This window comes from Chaetodon auriga, chromosome 18, assembly GCF_051107435.1.
Source record: "Chaetodon auriga isolate fChaAug3 chromosome 18, fChaAug3.hap1, whole genome shotgun sequence".
NCBI classification, from domain to species: Eukaryota; Metazoa; Chordata; class Actinopteri; order Chaetodontiformes; family Chaetodontidae; genus Chaetodon; species Chaetodon auriga.
The window spans coordinates 555,099-573,082 of NC_135091.1; positions in this window are offsets into that span (position 1 = coordinate 555,099).

Genomic DNA, 17,984 nt, shown 5'->3' on the forward strand with positions numbered 1-17,984 from the left:
GAGTCTTCAAGGAGGTAGCAAACAGTATGTTTCCAGGAAGAAGTCCTGGAGATCCTGATGTGGATTAAGGTTCTTCAAAACCTCCTGCAACTCTGGACCAATAGAGGGCAACCAAAGACACACACACACACACACACACACACACACACACACACACACACACACACACACACAAACTTTTATTTATTACACACCCACAGAGGTGGAAAAATAACCTTTTAACTTTTAAAGTATTCTCAGCTTCATGTTAAAGTATCAGCAGTAAAAGTACAGCAGTATTCTCAGCGTCATGTAGTTAAAGTATTGCGGTAAAAGTACAGCAGTATTCTCGGCATCATGTAGTTAAAGTATTGCAGTAAAAGTACAGCAGTATTCTCAGCGTCATGATGGGAGGCTGAGACGGAGGCTGGCTGACAGGAAGTGCTGGACATGAGCTGTCAAACACACCAAACACTGCAAATTAGTCCTCATACGTCCTCCTCTGAAGGGGGGACAGGATTTCTGCCATGTCCATGTCTTCAGCAGAGGACATGGACATATCCACAGCAGAGGGGTCCTGCTCCAGATGAAGAGAAGAAGGCTGTCAGATTTGGTCCAAAGACCAGAACCAGAACCTGAGCTCACAGACTGGACCCGGTCCTCTGCTCTGAAGGTGGAGACGCAGCGCAGACGTTCAGGGTGGACGAATGAACTGCTGCTTCCATCGTGTAACTCCCCCTCAACAATACCACAGAGTAGAAATACTCAGGTACAAGAGTAATCAAGTAAAAGTCATTGACAACTGAAAGTAATCAGAGTACCAAAAGTAAACATACTGAAGATGATATTTAGTATGTGATTCTTGATGCACTTGTGTTCATCACTTTAAACTCATTCTAAAGGTAGGCTAGCTGTTTCCACCCGTTTCCAGCCTTTATGCTAAGCTAGGCTAACGGCTGCAGCTCTGCACCTCTGAGACAGAAATGTTGAACCGTCCCTTTAAAGCCAAACGTGTGAAGCCTCAGCGAGGTGTCACGACGAGGCTTCAGGGACAAAAATAAGATTTTACATGAGAAAACACACTGCAGCTGCTCTTAATGTGACTGTTGATTGCACTGTGTGTGTGTGTGTGTGTGCGCGTGCGTGCGTGCGTGCGTGTGTGTGTGTGTGTGTGTGTGTGTGTTGCCTTCCATTCACATGGATGAGCTGAGCCGTTATTCAGGAATGTGGCTGTTGTTCAGTGAGCTGTCAGAGGTCAAAGGTCGAGCTGTTGCAGAGGTGACTGATTGGACGGAGAAACAGGAAATACTTAAAGTTATATTACACCATGACAACAGAGAGTCCTGCATTCTGATTGGCTGCAGGATGCTCTGAATCTCCTGACCGAAGGCGTGAAATAAGTAAAAATCTTTCCCAAAACGTTTGTGTGATTTCATTTCTCCTGCAGAGTTTTCAGTTTTCTTCAAACTGAAGAAAATTAGGTGAACTTGGACTGAAGAGTCGTTTGTCTTGATTCTGATGTTTGAGTCTGTTTCTGAAGAAGACTGTCAGGACTCAACATACGGCACGTTGTTTCTTGCTGGGTATTAAACTGAACGTTCGGCTCTTCAGCGACACTCCTTCGCACAGTGAGATGATTTTCTTCAGAGCTCCTGTGATGTAAAGACTGTTTGATGATCTTTAACTGTGTGTCTGCTGCTTCTGGGTGAAGAAGAACATGTTCTGGATGTGAAATGACTCAGTTTGAGGGTTGCAGTGAGCTCTCTGCTGGCTTCACTGAACATGTGAACATCTCTCTGATTGGACGTTTTCACGCTGAGGTAGTCGTGCAGGAAACTTAAACTCTGGGATAAAAACGTACTTTCTGCTCCTCACTCGCTCTTCAGTTATCAGTGGGTTTGTTCTGCAGCTCAACATCATGTCGATCATGTGACCACCCCCTCCTGTTCCCCTTTTAACATGTGTATGGAGCAGAGTTGGGTGGAGGGGAGGTGGCTGAATTTGCATCTGCGAGAAGCTTTTTGTCAGCACCTCAATCCTCAAACACAACGGCTGCATTTTAATGAGCCCTGACTTCAGATCAGCTGCAGAGATTCATGTTCACTGACTGTCCGTCATTCTGTCGTCCAATCACATTTATTTATCACGTTGAAGGCAGCATTTTGGGGAAGCTGAGAAGCCTGAATTGTCTGAATTATAATGAGAGGACAGTTGACCTCCACCACAGGAAACATCACAGGAAGCACAGAGGTCAGAGGTCACACACGTGCCCTCCTGAAGGAAAGCTTCTTCCTCTCTGCAGAGGAAGGTGGAAGAGAAGACGAGATGAAGGCTGAAGGACTGAAAGCAAAGTTTCATGTTTGTGATGTAAGAGGCTCCGTGCACAGAGGCTAACCGTTAGCTCGCTGCCTCTTTTCTGCCACGTGTTTATATCAGTTTTTTACCAAGAGATCCGAACAAACGGCTCCTACAAAACGAGCTGCATTGATTGGATCATATTGAGCGTAGTGATGACTGCTAGCTAGCTAAATGCTAACAGTACAGTATCATCTTGTGTTTGTGGTATTTAACAGAGCACTTGGTAAATGTTAGCATTAGCAGGCAGCTAGCTCGGCCTGCTGTCGATGTGCAGAGGACGCTCGGTGTCTTCGGCTAAACGTCCGCCTGACGAGGCGAGCGGAGTCTCCTTCAGATTCAGAGCTGAACGGTTCAGCGTCTTCTTCTGCTGCTTCGTTTGCATCTGGATCCTCCTGCTGAAGATCACGCATCACAAACGAGGACCTGTTCACACCTGACATTCACATGCGTCTCCAGTGCGTCTCCTGTGATGTCTCCTGACCGGAGGTTAAGGTTTAGGTAAGCCTTTAAAAAAATGAATGTAATGTCCCCAAAAGTGATGGAAACATGAAACGTGTGTATGCGTGCGTGCGTGTGTGTGTGTGTTTGTGTGTGTGTGTGTGTGTGTGTGTTTGTGTGTGTGTGTGTGTGTGTGTGTGTGTGTATGTATGCGCGTGTGTGTGTGTATGTGTATGTATGCGTGTGTGTGTGTGTGTATGTATGTGTGTGTGTATGTGTATGTCTGTGTATGTCTGTGTGTGTGTGTGTGTGTGTGTGTGTGTGTGTGTGTGTGTGTATTTGATCTGTAGGAGTTGGTGTTCACCAAAACATTTTCTGATTTGTGAATTTTCTTTTTTAATTGATCATCGCTGATCAATAAGTCCACTGCTGTCCTGATCTGATCTTCTGATTGGAGGGAAATGAAAGGTGAGGTCCAGGTGTGACTTCCTGTTCTAAAACACCTGGAGGAGTTCAACTGTCCTCAGGTCTGTTTACTGAAGAACTAATGAGGCTCTGACCTCTGACCTCTGACCCTGCAGCAGCAGCCTGGGGCGGGGCTGGGCATGTCTGGACAGGGGTGGACAAAATAACATGAACACCTGTACCAGACCTGAAACCAGAGTCTGTGCACATCAGGATCAATCAGCAGGAGGTGAGTGAGTTCAGTTCTGGTCAGACCTGATCAATACTCCTGATCAGCTGATAGAGCGCCAGTCTGCAGGTGGAACTCGCTGACCTCCACCTCACAGCAGCAGACAGAGAAGAGTCAGGACCAGGACCAGGACCAAAACCAGGACCAGGACCAGGACCGGGACCAGGACCAAAACCAGGACCAAAACCAGGACCAGGACCAGTATCAGTGTGTTTTCATTAGAGAGACAAGGCAGGGGGGAGGTGGAGGACAGGTGGAGGTGTTTTACAGCCGTGTCTCTGCAGCAGAGACTCTGTGGTTTTGGTCATTTTGGTTGGAGGTTTGTTTACCAACAAATTAAAAACATGTGAAGTCACAGAAGAAGAAGGCGATGACAGGAAACAGCTGATACCTGTCAGGACTCATTTCCTGTTCAACTCGAGGTCACTGAGGTCAGCAGCAGCAGCAGCAGAAGAAGAAGAGGCAGTAGAAGAAGAAGAAGAAGAAGAAGAAGAAGCTTCTGTTTTAAATTACAGTCAGGCAGGAGGTCAAAGGTCACAGTCCATTGTGTTAAAGTGTAAAAGCTGCTGAATGAACGGGTGTGAAGACGTGAAGAAAAGGTTTCCATGTTGAGATGAAAGGAAATTTAAAAAGTGAGAAGAGAAGCTAAAAGATTTGAGGGAACGTTGTTCAGACTTCATGTGTCATCAGTGATCCTCTGTCTTTGTCTCTGACGCTGCAGTGAGACATCAGACCTCAGGGAATCAAATGTCTGTCTCCTCTGTCTGTCCTCCGTCTGTCTCCTCCGTCTGTCTCCTCCGTCTGTCCTCTGTCTGTCTCCTCTGTCTGTCCTCGGTCTGTCTCCTCCGTCTGTCTCCTCCGTCTGTCCTCTGTCTGTCTCCTCTGTCTGTCCTCCGTCTGTCTCCTCCGTCTGTCCTCCGTCTGTCTCCTCCGTCTGTCTCCTCCGTCTGTCCTCTGTCTGTCTCCTCCATCTGTCTCCTCCGTCTGTCCTCTGTCTGTCTCCTCCATCTGTCTCCTCCATCTGTCTCTTCACTCGTCCCTCTCTTGTACTGCCCCCCCTCCTCCCTCTGTCTCTCCCCCTCCCAGCATCATACTGGGAACACTGGGCTGGTCGGGGGCAGTGGTCCTCCATTGGAGCGGCCCAGTTTCCCTGACAACCAATTACGCATCGGGGAGGCGGGTGGGGGAGGGGCTGTAACCTTGAACTTGTGTTGCCATGGCAATGAGCCCCATCATGCATTATGGATGATCACATGATCATTGAAATTCACCAGATACCTGACATGACACACACACACACACACACACACACACACACACACACACACAGTACAGCAGAGCGGACTGTGGTGCCTGTCTCTCGTTCTGTTGGACGTCTCCTCTTCAGCTGATCTCAGCTCAGTTTCAGGAGTCACATTAATCATCAATCATTCTGATTGATCAGAGTGAGTCAGTGATCTGTCAGACACACACGCAGACAGCCTGTGCAGGATCAGGTTCGTGTGGGCGTCCACAGACGTCTCCTGTTGGACAGGGTCTCTGAGGCTGCTCATGCGGGGACAGTAGACTCTGGGGATGTGAGGTCATGAGGGACAGGTGTGCAGGCAGGTGGAGGAGCGGGTGAGCGGGGAGGACGGAGGCGAGTGGACAGGTGAAAGGACGGTCGGCCGGGGACGACGATGAAACGTGTCCATGGAGCTGAGCGGAGGCGTCACAGGCGGATGTCTAACGTGTCTCTGCTCCTCTGATGCTGCGCCATCAAAAGGGTCATGTGACCGTTTTCAAAGGCATGCTGGGAGTCGCTCCATCGCCTCCCCCCTCCACAGTGGGGGAGTCACCTCCTCCCCCAACATCCTCCACAGCCACGAGTCCCCACTGAGCTTTGAAGCCTGTCTGTCTGTGTGTCTGTGTGTCTGTCTGTGTGTCTGTCTGTCTGTCTGTCTGTCTGTCTGTCTCTCTCTCTCTCTCTGTCTGTCTGTCTCTCTGTCTGTCTGTCTCTCTGTCTGTCTCTGTCTCTGTCTGGTTTGTGTTCAGGTGCTTCAGTTGATTTCATTGATCGATTATTGGTCAAAGTTGTGCGGTGAAGACGTCCTCAGAGTGTCTCAAGGTGCAGCGCTGAGGCTTCAGTGTGTCCTGGACTGCAGAGGTGAGCTGAGACAGACCTGTCTGTGCTGCAGGAGCATCCTGTCCTCTGCAAACCGTCTCATTACCTGGATGTGCTCGGACATACGTGTTATTGAGTACCGGACAGGAAGCGTAATCTTCAGCGTTCAGGTTAAATTAACCATCCAATCAGTGACTCGGGAACAATGCCTCTTTCTCTTTACTCTGATTGGACGGATGCTGTGCTGCTCTTGCTGTTCTGCAGGCAGTCAATAAAAAGCTGACAGTGGACTTCTGGAGGCACGCAGACACAGAGCTCAGTGATCAGCGAGCAGGTTGTTTCTGGAAACACTAGAGACACACACACAGGTGATTCAGGTCAGTGTGTGCGGTGAGAGTCCATCCAGGTCATTTCAGTGGCCTCACCTGTCACTCAGCAACATTCATGGGAGTGGCTAGCCCCGCCTCCAACGCTGCAGGTCAGATGTTACATCCATGACTTCCTCTGATGTCCTTTAACGTTCAGATAACAGACACAGCCTGTCCCTGAACGCACCGATCACAATGATTAGACAGAACAACTAACCTGCTGAGCATCGTTAGCATCGTTAGCATTAAAGTTCGACTGATGTCAGCCAATGACGGCTCAGTGTTCAGACTGACCTCCATCACTGAACAGCTGAAAATGCTGCGTTTGATCACATGTGCTGTTTTTGTTTTTGTGTTTGCAGCTCATTAATTCAGTGACTGCAGGTTTCAGTCATGTGAGCTCGTCAGGTGAGCGATGGTCAGTGTCTGATTTTAGAAATTTCAGGTGGTGCTCAGGGTTACTGTTGATGCAGCCAATCAGCTGACTGTCAGCTCAGACCGCTCTGATATTCACATCCTCGATGCATCAAACAACAATGTGCCACCAAAAGGCGGCGTCTCCTCCAATAATCAGAAAGGTGTCGGTGTAAATAAGATGGAGGATGTTGGCGGTGGGACTGATGGAGGGCAGAACGATGGGCTCTGACAGGCTCCGAGCAGACGCTGTCAAAGCTCTAACGGCATGCAGGTTTCCAGATGAGCCGCTGATGGATTCGGCTGTCTGAATCCATTTCTGTGGCTGGACGGACGCCGCTGACAGCGAGGCCTCGTTCTGCTGTAATTAACCGCCAGCCGCACCAGGAAACGCCTCCACGCGGTGACTGCCGTCACCTCCCAGACGGAAAAAACAGAAAAATGAAACGAATGTCGTCGTGCTCAGCAGCAACAAGACTATATTTTTGGAGGTGCAAATTAGGAGGAGACACGTCAGTTTTAAGTGGAGGGAAAAGGGGGAGGACGAGAAACTGGAGGGAGGAGGTGAGACATTTAAATACATCAGGAAAACGGAGCGTCTCACCAACTGACTTGTATGAATTACTGTTGGAGCAGCGAGTAGATTTCCTCTTTTCACATAAACAGAATCATTTCTGCTGTTCAACGGTCCAGTGTCACCTGGCTTCAGGTGAGACACACAGACAGGATTAGGACCTTAAACCAGACCCAGACTAGATTCAGATTACAGGTGAATCTGAGCTCTTCTGTAAAACCGGAGATTAAAGCAGGACGGGGGACTAACCTGGAACAGACCCAGGAAAGACAAATTAAACAGGGATAGAAGTGAGATTAATCCAGGACAGACTATGGATTAACAGGAGATTGGTCCAGGATTCAACCGAGATTAAAAATGCATTGAAAAAGAAACACCATGGTTTACAGCAGGCTATACCAGGGATGAACCAGGGACATATCAGGGATTAAACCAGAAAGTAACCTGAGATGAACCAGAGATTATCCCAGGACACATTAAACTAACAGGAGACACATCAACCAGGACAAACCAGGAGTCAACCTGGACAGACCAGGGACTAATCTGAGGCAGAGAAGGGGTTAATATTTGTGATTAAAGCTGGATAGACCAGGATTAAGAAAGTAAGTAAAGGCCACACTTTCATTTTAGATTAACCTGAGACAGATAAAGGAGAATCCCAGCATAGACTGTAGACTAACAGGAGAACAACCAGGGATTAAACTCAGAGAAACCAGGTGTTAACCCGGGACAGACCTGAGACAGACCAGGCATTATTCTGGAATAGAGAAGAGATTAACGTGGGACAAAACAGGCTTTAATTTGGAAAAGACCAGAGATTAAATCAGAATAGAACAGGAATTAACCTGAAACAAATCAGGGATTATCCTGAGGAAGAGATACTGGGACAGATTAAACCAAGAAGTAAGAGACAGACCAAAGATGATCCTGGGATAGACTGTGGACTAACAGGAGCTGGATCAGGGCTGAAACCAGGACAAACCTGGGACAGATCAGGGATTAACTGGGGACAGATTATGGATTAACAAGAGAGTATTAACAGGATATAGAAAGGAAAATTAAACAGCAACACCAGCGATTAACCTGAGACAGATAAGGTCATCCTGGGACAGACCAGGACATCACCCAGGACAGACCAGGGATCAGCCGGGACAGGCTGCTATGATTGGATCAAGTTTCAGATTGGGATGATTCGTGATTATGGTCACGAGCCTGAGACGTCCTCTGGAGTCCCGCCTGCAGCTGATCCTGGTTTTCAGTGTTTAAATGTCCCTCAGAGTCCAGACCGGATCCCAGGCCGTCCCTCCGTGTGAGAGCACAGCAGCTGGTTTTTCTAAAGACGCAAACTGAGACCAAGCTGTCAAACCTCCCCCCACCGTCTCTCTGTGGGACCCTGTCCATTATACTGACGGGGGTGAGGGAGGGGGAGGCGGTGGATTTGGGCCAGAGGAGCTGCCCTTCAGCCTCCACGCCTCCTCCTCCTCCTCCTCCTCCCCCTCAGGATTAGGGGGTTCAGCTGGGAGACCCTGTGGTGATCCACCACGCAGAGACAAAGTGCAGGTTAAAGCCACACTTTGATCAGATCATCTGATCCAGAGTCAGTGGATCACCGACGGCATCGTCGTCGAGGTGTTCCAGGAGAGCAAACGTCTAAATACCACCAAGAAGTCTGACGAGTGAAAGCACATAAATGTTTTCAAGAAAACAAAGTTAAATGTAAAAAGTAAAAGTCTTAATTCTCCGAACATTTTACAGGTTTAAACCTTTTTTATGCTTCATGGATGTGAAAGTCGTGTTGAAGCTCCGCGTCAGCAGCTGCTCGTCTCGTCTCCTCGTGATGTGTCAATAAAGTTCTGTTTGAAGGCTTTTTATTTGTCAGTTCGTTTGTCACTGTCCTGTTTTTTTGATCATCAGGACACCAGAAGAAGAGCCTTGAAGACTGTTAATGGACAGGAAGCCAGCCTCTGATTGGCTGCTGGACTCACAGGTGAGATGATAACAAACTGCCGACTCAGCTCGCTGCTTCCTTCTACCAGGACAACTCGATTCATGTTTGACGAGACAAACAAAAAGAGCTCGTTTCATCAGCGTCCTCATGAGTTCAAGACGACAGAAGGACAAAACGGAGGGACTGAAAGCTGCGTCTCGTCCCGTCCACGCGGGAACAGAGCGCGTGGATCCAGAATCCGGCCGTCTGCAGCTCTGACGAGGCTCGAACCAGCGGCAGCTGAGAGGCCTGGAGCTGCGTTCACAAGCAGCAGGCCGCTTCAAACACAAAGCAGCCCCAAGAAAAGAGGCTTCAGGAAACAAAACACTCCTTCCTCCACACAAACCCCCGACAGGCCCGACACACGACCCGCAGGAGGAGGGGGGGGGGGGGAGGAGGGGGAGGAGGGGGAGGGGGAGGAGCAGCACTGAAGCACTGATTGATGAGGAAGAGTTCTGAAAGCTGATGAAGGTTTTTCTTCATCGTTTCAGTTTGTTGTTTTTTGTCAGTAAACATCTCTTCTTCTTCTTCGTTTTCGTCCCTGAAGGACGTGACGCTTCTCTGTGTCTTTGTTCAATGAATTCTTCATCATTTCATGAAACGCTGAGCTTCAGACCAGTTTGTGCTTTTCAGATCTACAGTACTCGAGTAAACGTACTCAGTTACTTTCTGCTCGCAGGCTCCAGACAAACGCTGACAGAGCAGCTCGGTGTCTCTGCGGGTGGACAGGTGGACTCAGTGCTGCCCCCTGAGGCCGGGGGGTCAAGACGCTGCGACTCGCTCGACCAAAAACAAACATCAGTGATCAATAAATGTGACCTGAAGGAGGAAAACTGGAAAACTGGGATTTATTTCTTCTGTCACCGATTTCCAAAATAAACAACAAACAAATGAAATTAGAGACACAAAAAAATCGACAGACGTGTTTGTTTCACTCGTTTCCTGGAAAAACGCGACGTGTTTGAAGGATTCACTTTCTGCTCGATTAGAAGCTGAAGAAGAAGAGGAGAAGTGAAAACGCGTCTTCGTGCCTTCAGCTCTGAAAACATGAAAAGAAGGAGGAGAAAGAAAACAAGAGAAGAAGAGTCTTTTCTTCATCTTCGACTTTCTGCGACTGAACAAACAGTTTGAGTCTTTCTGCTCGAGGCGTCTTCACCTCTGAGGGTTACAGGCCGGCTCGCTAATCAGCACCACACAAAACCCCCAGCAGGCCGGGGGGGGGGGGGGCGAGGGGGAGGCAGATGCCAGACTCGGCCCCGGCAGATGGGGCCTGATGAATCCTGAAAAGGAGGAATTGAAACCCGGAGAAGTTGCCAAGCGGCCGGCTGTAATTATCGCCGCGCCTTTGGGTTCATTGTCAATTAGAGTGGCGGTTGGGGCGAGCGACAGCTGTGGCAGATGGTGAAGGTCCAGAGAGAGAGAGAGCGAGCGGGGGAGGGGGGAGGCCGGGGGAGACGCTCCCTTCAGGTTTCCTCTGCTATCAGAAACTAAATGCTGTGATTTCTCAGGGTGTCTCAGGACGGAGCTTCTGTGATTGGTCGCTCGGTGTCTTAATTTTCACGTTCGCTCGCCTCTCAACCAATCACATCGCATGGCTTACACTAAAGCAGCGTGAAGGAGATGTCGCGTGGAGGTGTTGTGGCGTGAAGGAGATTCCTGACGTGTCGCTGCCGAAGTTTCTTCATGGGATGAAAAGTAGTAAAAATACACACGAGCGTTTCTTCTGATCAAAAACCACCAAAAAATGCGATCAAACATGGAGGACCAACACGGGACAGACGCTAGAATCCAGCAGGACGACGTCCAGCTGGACCGTCTGTGGACGCCTTTTATTTCATGAAGCTCCTGTCCTGTCCGCTCGGCCTCTGGTCTGCTCTGTCCTGGTGTCTGTCTCTGTCCTGGTGTCTCTGTCTGTCCTGGTGTCTGTGTCTGTCCTGGTGTCTGTGTCTGTCCTGGTGTCTGTCTCTGTCCTGGTGTCTCTGTCTGTCCTGGTGTCTGTGTCTGTCCTGGTGTCTCTGTCTGTCCTGGTGTCTGTCTCTGTCCTGGTGTCTCTGTCTGTCCTGGTGTCTGTGTCTGTCCTGGTGTCTCTGTCTGTCCTGGTGTCTGTCTCTGTCCTGGTGTCTCTGTCTGTCCTGGTGTCTGTGTCTGTCCTGGTGTCTGTCTCTGTCCTGGTGTCTCTGTCTGTCCTGGTGTCTGTCTCTGTCCTGGTGTCCACAGAGGCTGCTGAGCCTGGTTCTGGTTCTGGTTCTGGTTCTGGTCCCATGATGGAAAATATTTCTTTATGGTCAAATACCAACAGAGGGACTGATTTCATGGAGTGTGTGTGTGTGTGTGTGTGTGTGTGTGTGTGTGTGTGTGTGTGTGTGTGTGTGTGTGTGTTGGTTAAGGTTTAAAAGGACTGAACAGAACTCGTGAGTGTTCTCACCTCCTCACAAGTCTGTTAATTGTCGCTCCTCCTCTTCCTCCCCTTCCTCCTCCTCCCCTTCCTCCTCCTCCTCTTCCTCCTCCTCCTCCTCCCCTTCCTCCTCCTCCTCTTCCTCCTCCTCCTCCTCCCCTTCCTCCTCCTCCCCTTCCTCCTCCTCCTCCCCTTCCTCCTCCTCCCCTTCCTCCTCCTGCTTACATCCACACTGATGTGGTTTCTTTTAAAAACTCCTCATCATCTTCCTCATTACTCTCTTCTTCTCTTTGTCTTCAGGCTGAAGTGGATCTTTGACCCCGCCCCCTGAGGTTTGACTCAGCCAATCAGAACGTTCGGTGTTTGTGCCTAAAGGCAGCAAAACACTAAAGAAGTGTGAAGACACACTTGAGTGTGTGTGTGTGTGTGTGTGAGTGTGTGTGTGTGTGTGTGTGTGTGTGTGTGAGTGAGTGTGTGTGTGTGTGTGTGCTGGTCTCCATCTGCTGTGTGAAGGGCCACCACTCAGGGTCAAAGGTCACTTTTCTAATAATAGCTATTAGCAATGCTGACAGGCCGCTGTCAGCCAGGCGGCTTGGTCGCCATGACGCCCACAGCGTGGCGAGCTTCATCATCTTCATCCTCATCTTCATCCTCCACCATGACAGACTTTTTTTTAACTTTCTGCTGCGGTTTGACTGACAGACTGATCATCCAATGTTTTTCTTCTTTATTCTAAAAATGACTCTTCATCACGTCCTGTCTTCATCACGGCTGCTTGTCAGGAAGCTGCTCTCGTATCTGTGTGAGTTTTTTGAATCTTTGTCTGAATGTGAGACCGACTTCACCACAGTTTGCGTCCTAACAGCCAATCATCGTCCTCAGACCTCGAGCGAGTCCTTCGCTGTCGCCTCATCTTCAGCAGATGATTGGTCCGCTCACACGAGGAACGACCTGTCCTGAGACCTGAGACTGAAACTGTGTGCGTGCGGTCGGCCGACTCTCTGGCAGGTTATATGAACTGTGACAGGACGTTTGGTTCTAACTCGTCCGTCCTCTCGGTTTGACAGGAAACAGTTCAGTCGGCCCTGACGACCAAACGTCGTCTCACTGTAATTAAAGGAGGCTGGAGGGTTATTCAGTCAGGCCTTGAAAAGCTCGTTCTGTTCATGATGTCACATGATCTAAAGGACTTTCACGACGTCTTCATACATCCGTCATGATTTTAACTGTCTGTCTGAGTTTGTCTGTCTCTGATAAATCAGAGGACGAGGGCACAAGCTATTTGTCTTAAACACACAAAAGTCTCTAAAATGGGGATTGGGCCTTTTCTGCCGATCCCAGCCTCTGATTGGACGGCTGCTGTCAGTCTGATCTGGTTATTTTCCTGCCCCCCCATCGCTCTGGTCTGAAGCTGCTGAATAAAGGACGTTCATTGACTTCAGTTTGGTCTTATTGAGGCGAAGATTCAGCGTCTTTATCTCAGAAACACACGTGTGGACGCTGAGTGAACGTGTTAATGATTCTCATTGAGTTAATTAAGAGTCTATTCAGGAGACCCTTTGTGTTCATTATCTTTTATATTGCCCCCCCCCCCCCCCGACTGCATCATTATTAAACATTCCCCCTGCACCAATAAAAATGAACAAACTAATGGTGGAATAATAACGCGCGTGACACGCTGCTCTCTGCTGGTCTGGTGTTGATGAGCTCTCGGCCTCTCGCTCCAGGTTTGCTGTAATTACACCTCACACGCTCATTAATAATGGAGAGCTTCTCTGTGCAGCCGAGTGCAGCTGAGCGTTTAACAGTAACGCGGCTCGTCCTTCATCAGAGACGCCGTCTGAGCTTTGTGCAGAAAACAAAAGGTGAATGATGAAGATGAGAGCTTTGTTTGAAGATCGGCTCGTTATGCTCTGAAGATAAACGAAGCTTCACGCAGAGTCGTTTCAAACATCAGCAGTCACAGTGAAGTCTGCTCGACACAGAACATCGTCTCCTTCCTGAGCGCTTCGCAGACCTTCTGCACATTGGTCGATGGTTCACATGCTACGGCTAGCTACCGGCTAACATGCTAACATAACATGAGTCACATATGACAGGTCCTGGAGCGACGGCGAGCTTCATGTCAGCGATGAGATCACGTCACTGTTTGAGTCCCTTGTTGGTGTTGAATAATCTCTGAACGCTGAAAGCTCCGCCTCTTCTGTGGACCAGATTATAATCCCAACTGTCAGTTAGCACGCTAGCTAGTTCATAAGAGTCATTTTGGTTCTATTCACCTTTTGTGGAGCATTTCATACTCTTTGATGGGACACAGCTAATAAACTATGATAGCTTATTTATATTTATATTTATATTTATATTTATATTTATATTTATATTTATATTTATTTAAGGTGGAGAAAGACTTGATCCTGGAGGAGCACCTGACAGGTAACAGAGAGAACAGTGCCCACAGACGTGCTGAAAGATGGACTGGAAGCAGCTCAGTGAAAGCTCGTCCGTGAGCCTGTGAAACTCTGCTCTGGGTCTGGATGTTCCTCCCGTCAGCAGCAGCAGGGTCAGGCTCAGGGGCCCCCAGGGGCCCCCGGGGGCCGGGCTCTTAACCTGATTATGGGGCCGGCGGCTGCTGACAAACAGAAGAGATTCATCAGAGAGGAGGTGCGGAGGAGCGGCGATAAAGCAGCAGGCAGCTGCAGCCGCCGGCCGACACCACGACACCGCAGAGCTTCAATACAGAGATTAACATGAGAAAGCAGAGCAGAGGCTCGACGACAGCCTTCACTCTGCAAACACAGAGAGAGAAAGAAGACAGCAGCACGAAGGCAAAGAGCCTGAAAATGATTTCACACATTCACACGACCAGAGGAAAAATAATGTCTGTCTGTTCACAGCCGACCACGGCGAGGTCTCTGATGTCACTCACAGCAGCTGTCCTCAGTTTGAAGAGTTAGAAACACTGAAAAAAGAAAACCAGTCCAGTGTGGGAAAAGAAAACAGTTTTCAAAGAAATAAAAAACTGTTTTAAGGAAATTAAAACATCCAATAAAAGTTTGTGTCAGGAGGAGCTGAAGGAGGTCTGACTCAGCTGAGCTGATTCCCTGATGGTTCCAGAGCCTCCAGGTTCCGACTGAAAACCCTCTGTCCCCCTTTAGTGTTCAGCCTGGAAGAGACGAAAGACCCTCCAGCACAGAGCAGGGAGAGAGGATGAAGAGGATGAAGAGAGCGCTCTTCAGTGGATTTTGATGCTCATCCAGCAGCTTTCACAGACCTCATTCTGCAGCAGGTTTGTGCTAAGCTAACAGCTAACAGAAGGAGAATCAGTGAAGGAGAGGAGAGGAGCTGCTAACATCGGACAAACTGTCCCAAAGCTCAGTGACAGAAAGTGTCTCTGTGGTCTGACCTTCATGGTGGACGTTACCAAGAACCTCTGAGCTGAAGCTGAAGCTCCAGCAGCTTCTCAGCTCTCTGCTGTCACATGAGAAACCATGAGGTGGAAGTAAAGCTGAAGAGGAATCGAGACGAGTCGACCATTGAAGAACTTTGAGGAACAATTAGTAAAAGTCAACAAGAAAAACTCCTCCGTCTCCTCCTCAGACGACCTCCCGATCGTCCACTTCCTGTGAGGACACGAGGCTCCTCTGATGTCCTCTGGACACTAGATTCTGACCAATCAGAGACGAGCCGATCGACTTCCGTCTGTGAATGTCATGGAGTGTCAGTTATCTGCAGCGTGAAGTCCTTGACATCCGTCCCTTCTCAAAGACGTCGTCTTCAGAGACTCCCCCGTGGTCTCCTCGGGACGTCAGACGTTATCAGTGTGAGCGGAGCAGATTAATGCGCTCACACTTCACTGCAGAGGCAGAAACATAATTATCGGCAGCGCTGCTGATCTGAGGCGTCTTTATCAGCCTGCTTCATGTGTGAGCGTCGCCCAGACTTTGGTTCAGAGACACAGGACGCCGAGACAAGTTTGACACAAAGTTCAAACTGAGGCCAAAGCTAAAGCCACGGCGCTTCAGTGCAGCGGAGGACGGTAAGCTGCCGTCAGCCTGAGCTGTGCTTCTGCTCACCGAGGACCTGCAGCGTTTCTCAAGCGCCGTCCGTCTTTCACTTCCTGCAGACCGGACGCTGCCGTCCTCCAGATTGAACCAGCAGATCTGGAGGTGACATCACTCCATTCCAGACCGTCTCTGCTTCCTGGACGATGATGATGTCAGCGTCCGATGCGACCCGCTGATAGGCCGATGACTCACCCGGCGGGCGACGCTCGGCCTGCAGGCTGCAGCGGTTTAATCTCATCACTCCTTTGTTGGTCCTCTGCTGCTGATTCCTATCTGACGTTTATTACTTTCTACAGCTCCTCTTCCTCTCTTCTTCTGCACTTTAATGAGGTTACAGTCAAGTAAACAGCAGCTTCTTCTTCTTCTTCTGCAGCCGCTCCTGCTGCGATTCAAATGACACATTACATTTGAAAAGAAAAAGATGAATATTGAGCTTCTCTTGTTTCTCCACCCAGCTGAGAATTCGCTCCCACACAGTCACACTGGAGAAAATCTGCTCGCTTATTCTCTTTGTTCTGCTGCGTTCAGCCGCTCAGCACGACGCTTTCTGCTCATAACGATGGATTGTGGGGGATGAAGTGTTTGGAAATGGAGATAAGGCTCAGGAGGAGAAATGTGGCTTTTTGATAACGTGAATCTAATCAACATGTGAGATAGAGGCCGCGGCTCGTCGACACGTCCGCACGACACGCTGATTAAAAGACGGAATTACATTCCTGCATGTCGGAAAGTCTCAGATCCAAAGACACTGAAGCAGCACACTGCAAGAAACGTCCTGCTGGACTCTGACGGACAGCCGAGGCTTTAAACGCAGCACCGTGTCGACTTCAATCTTCACAGTGAAACATCAGAACCTGAAAAAAGATCAGGTGGAAAGTAAACGATCTATAAAAACTGAAACTTTTCAGCAAAATTCGGTCAAAGTTGAAGTGAAACCAGGTTCAACCTTCAGCAGCAGCAGCACACGTTCACAATGAAACTTCACTGCACACGTTAAAATCCTTTAAATATCGATTTGTAAGATACGCAGACGTGTGAGATCCACACATACATGGATCACACACACACATGTTTATACACATACAGACAAAAACATGCGCGTGTAAGTTAGAGTGTGAAGGTAAAGAAGACGGACTCACAGGTGCAGCGTGACGTTCAGGACACGCAGACTCACTGGTGTTCACGCTGATCAGATGGATGTCATTTGATTTTAAAACATCGTGCGAAGGTTTAGAATAAATCATTTTTCCCAAAGTTTGATAACCAACGTCAGGTCCATGTTCAAAGTCCTGATCAGCTGATGAAGGTCAGCCTCCTCCAGCTCCCGAGGGAAAGGTCTGGAAATGAGGTTTGATCATCGTTCATGATGGTTATTTTTTACAGTGTTGGCAGCTCAGCAGCACTTATAAAAAACTAGTAGAGGCAAATAAAGTCAGCAGAACAGAGCGACCTGCAGGACGAGCGACAGCTGAGTCACTGCCGAGTGTTAACGAGGTTTCTGCTGGACTCACGTAATGACGAGCGTCCACTGTCTGAAGTCATGACGTCTGTCCAAAGCGTCCACTCTTTGGGTGTTAATTGAGTTTGTAAAGGACGGCGGCTGGTCCGTCCTGTGCTCACATGAGTTTTAATAAGAAATTATTCTCATGATGAAAAGCTTCAGAGAGGTCACAGGTGACTGGACACACCTGAGGAGAGCTGCTCTGAATGTAAAATCAATCAGTCTGTGATGACAGCGATCCAAACACAAACCTGAGGCCCTCTGAGGATGAACGCTGTGTCTGTTTTCAGAACAGGACACGTCTTCCTCCACGTGGTGTCTGCGTTTGAGGCGGCGCTGCATCGGTTCCTCTCTGCAGGTGTAAACCGTCCTGACCACAGCCTCCCCCACACACACTCAACAAATATCGGGTTCATTATGGCTGTAATGATTATTTATGAAGTGTGGGCGGAGGCGGGCGGAGGACGGATGAAGACAGTGGTCTTATCAGCTGATGGTAATCTGGTTATATGGGCTTCCAGCGGGACGATGCATCACATGGAGCTGCTGTATCCACGGGCTGATTAATGGACGGAGGATAAAACCGCCTCAACGCTTTAACCACCTGCTCCACTCATCATCGGCCATGTTCTGCTCCAGCAGGATGCTGCTTCATCGCAGGGTGGAGCAAACAGAGCAGGACTCCGGTTTAACGTCCACTGATGATCAGGTTTAAACCGGCTCTTTTCTGTGCTTCCATTCCTCCAGACGACTCCATCAGCTGAATGTTTTATGTCGCTCGAACACGTCTTGTGTTTCTGTTTTATGCATCTTTCACATTTTGCTTGCTTTTGTTTGGCTGGCAGAAAACAGTAATAAGCATGTTGACATGTTTAGCCGCGTCCCAAGATGCATCAGTGCGCGGTGCTGCCACCGAGCTCAGACCTGAGAGCCTGAAATTACGTGACGTGACTCTACGAGTACTGACGACTTACTGTGGCTGCTGAGCTAACGGCTAACATGCCAACTAGCTGCTAACATGCTGGAACTAGCTCAGCAAAACTGCTCGTCAAGAAAGGTAGCTTACTACCTGTTAGCAAGCCAGGTACTTGGTACCAGGTACCAGGTA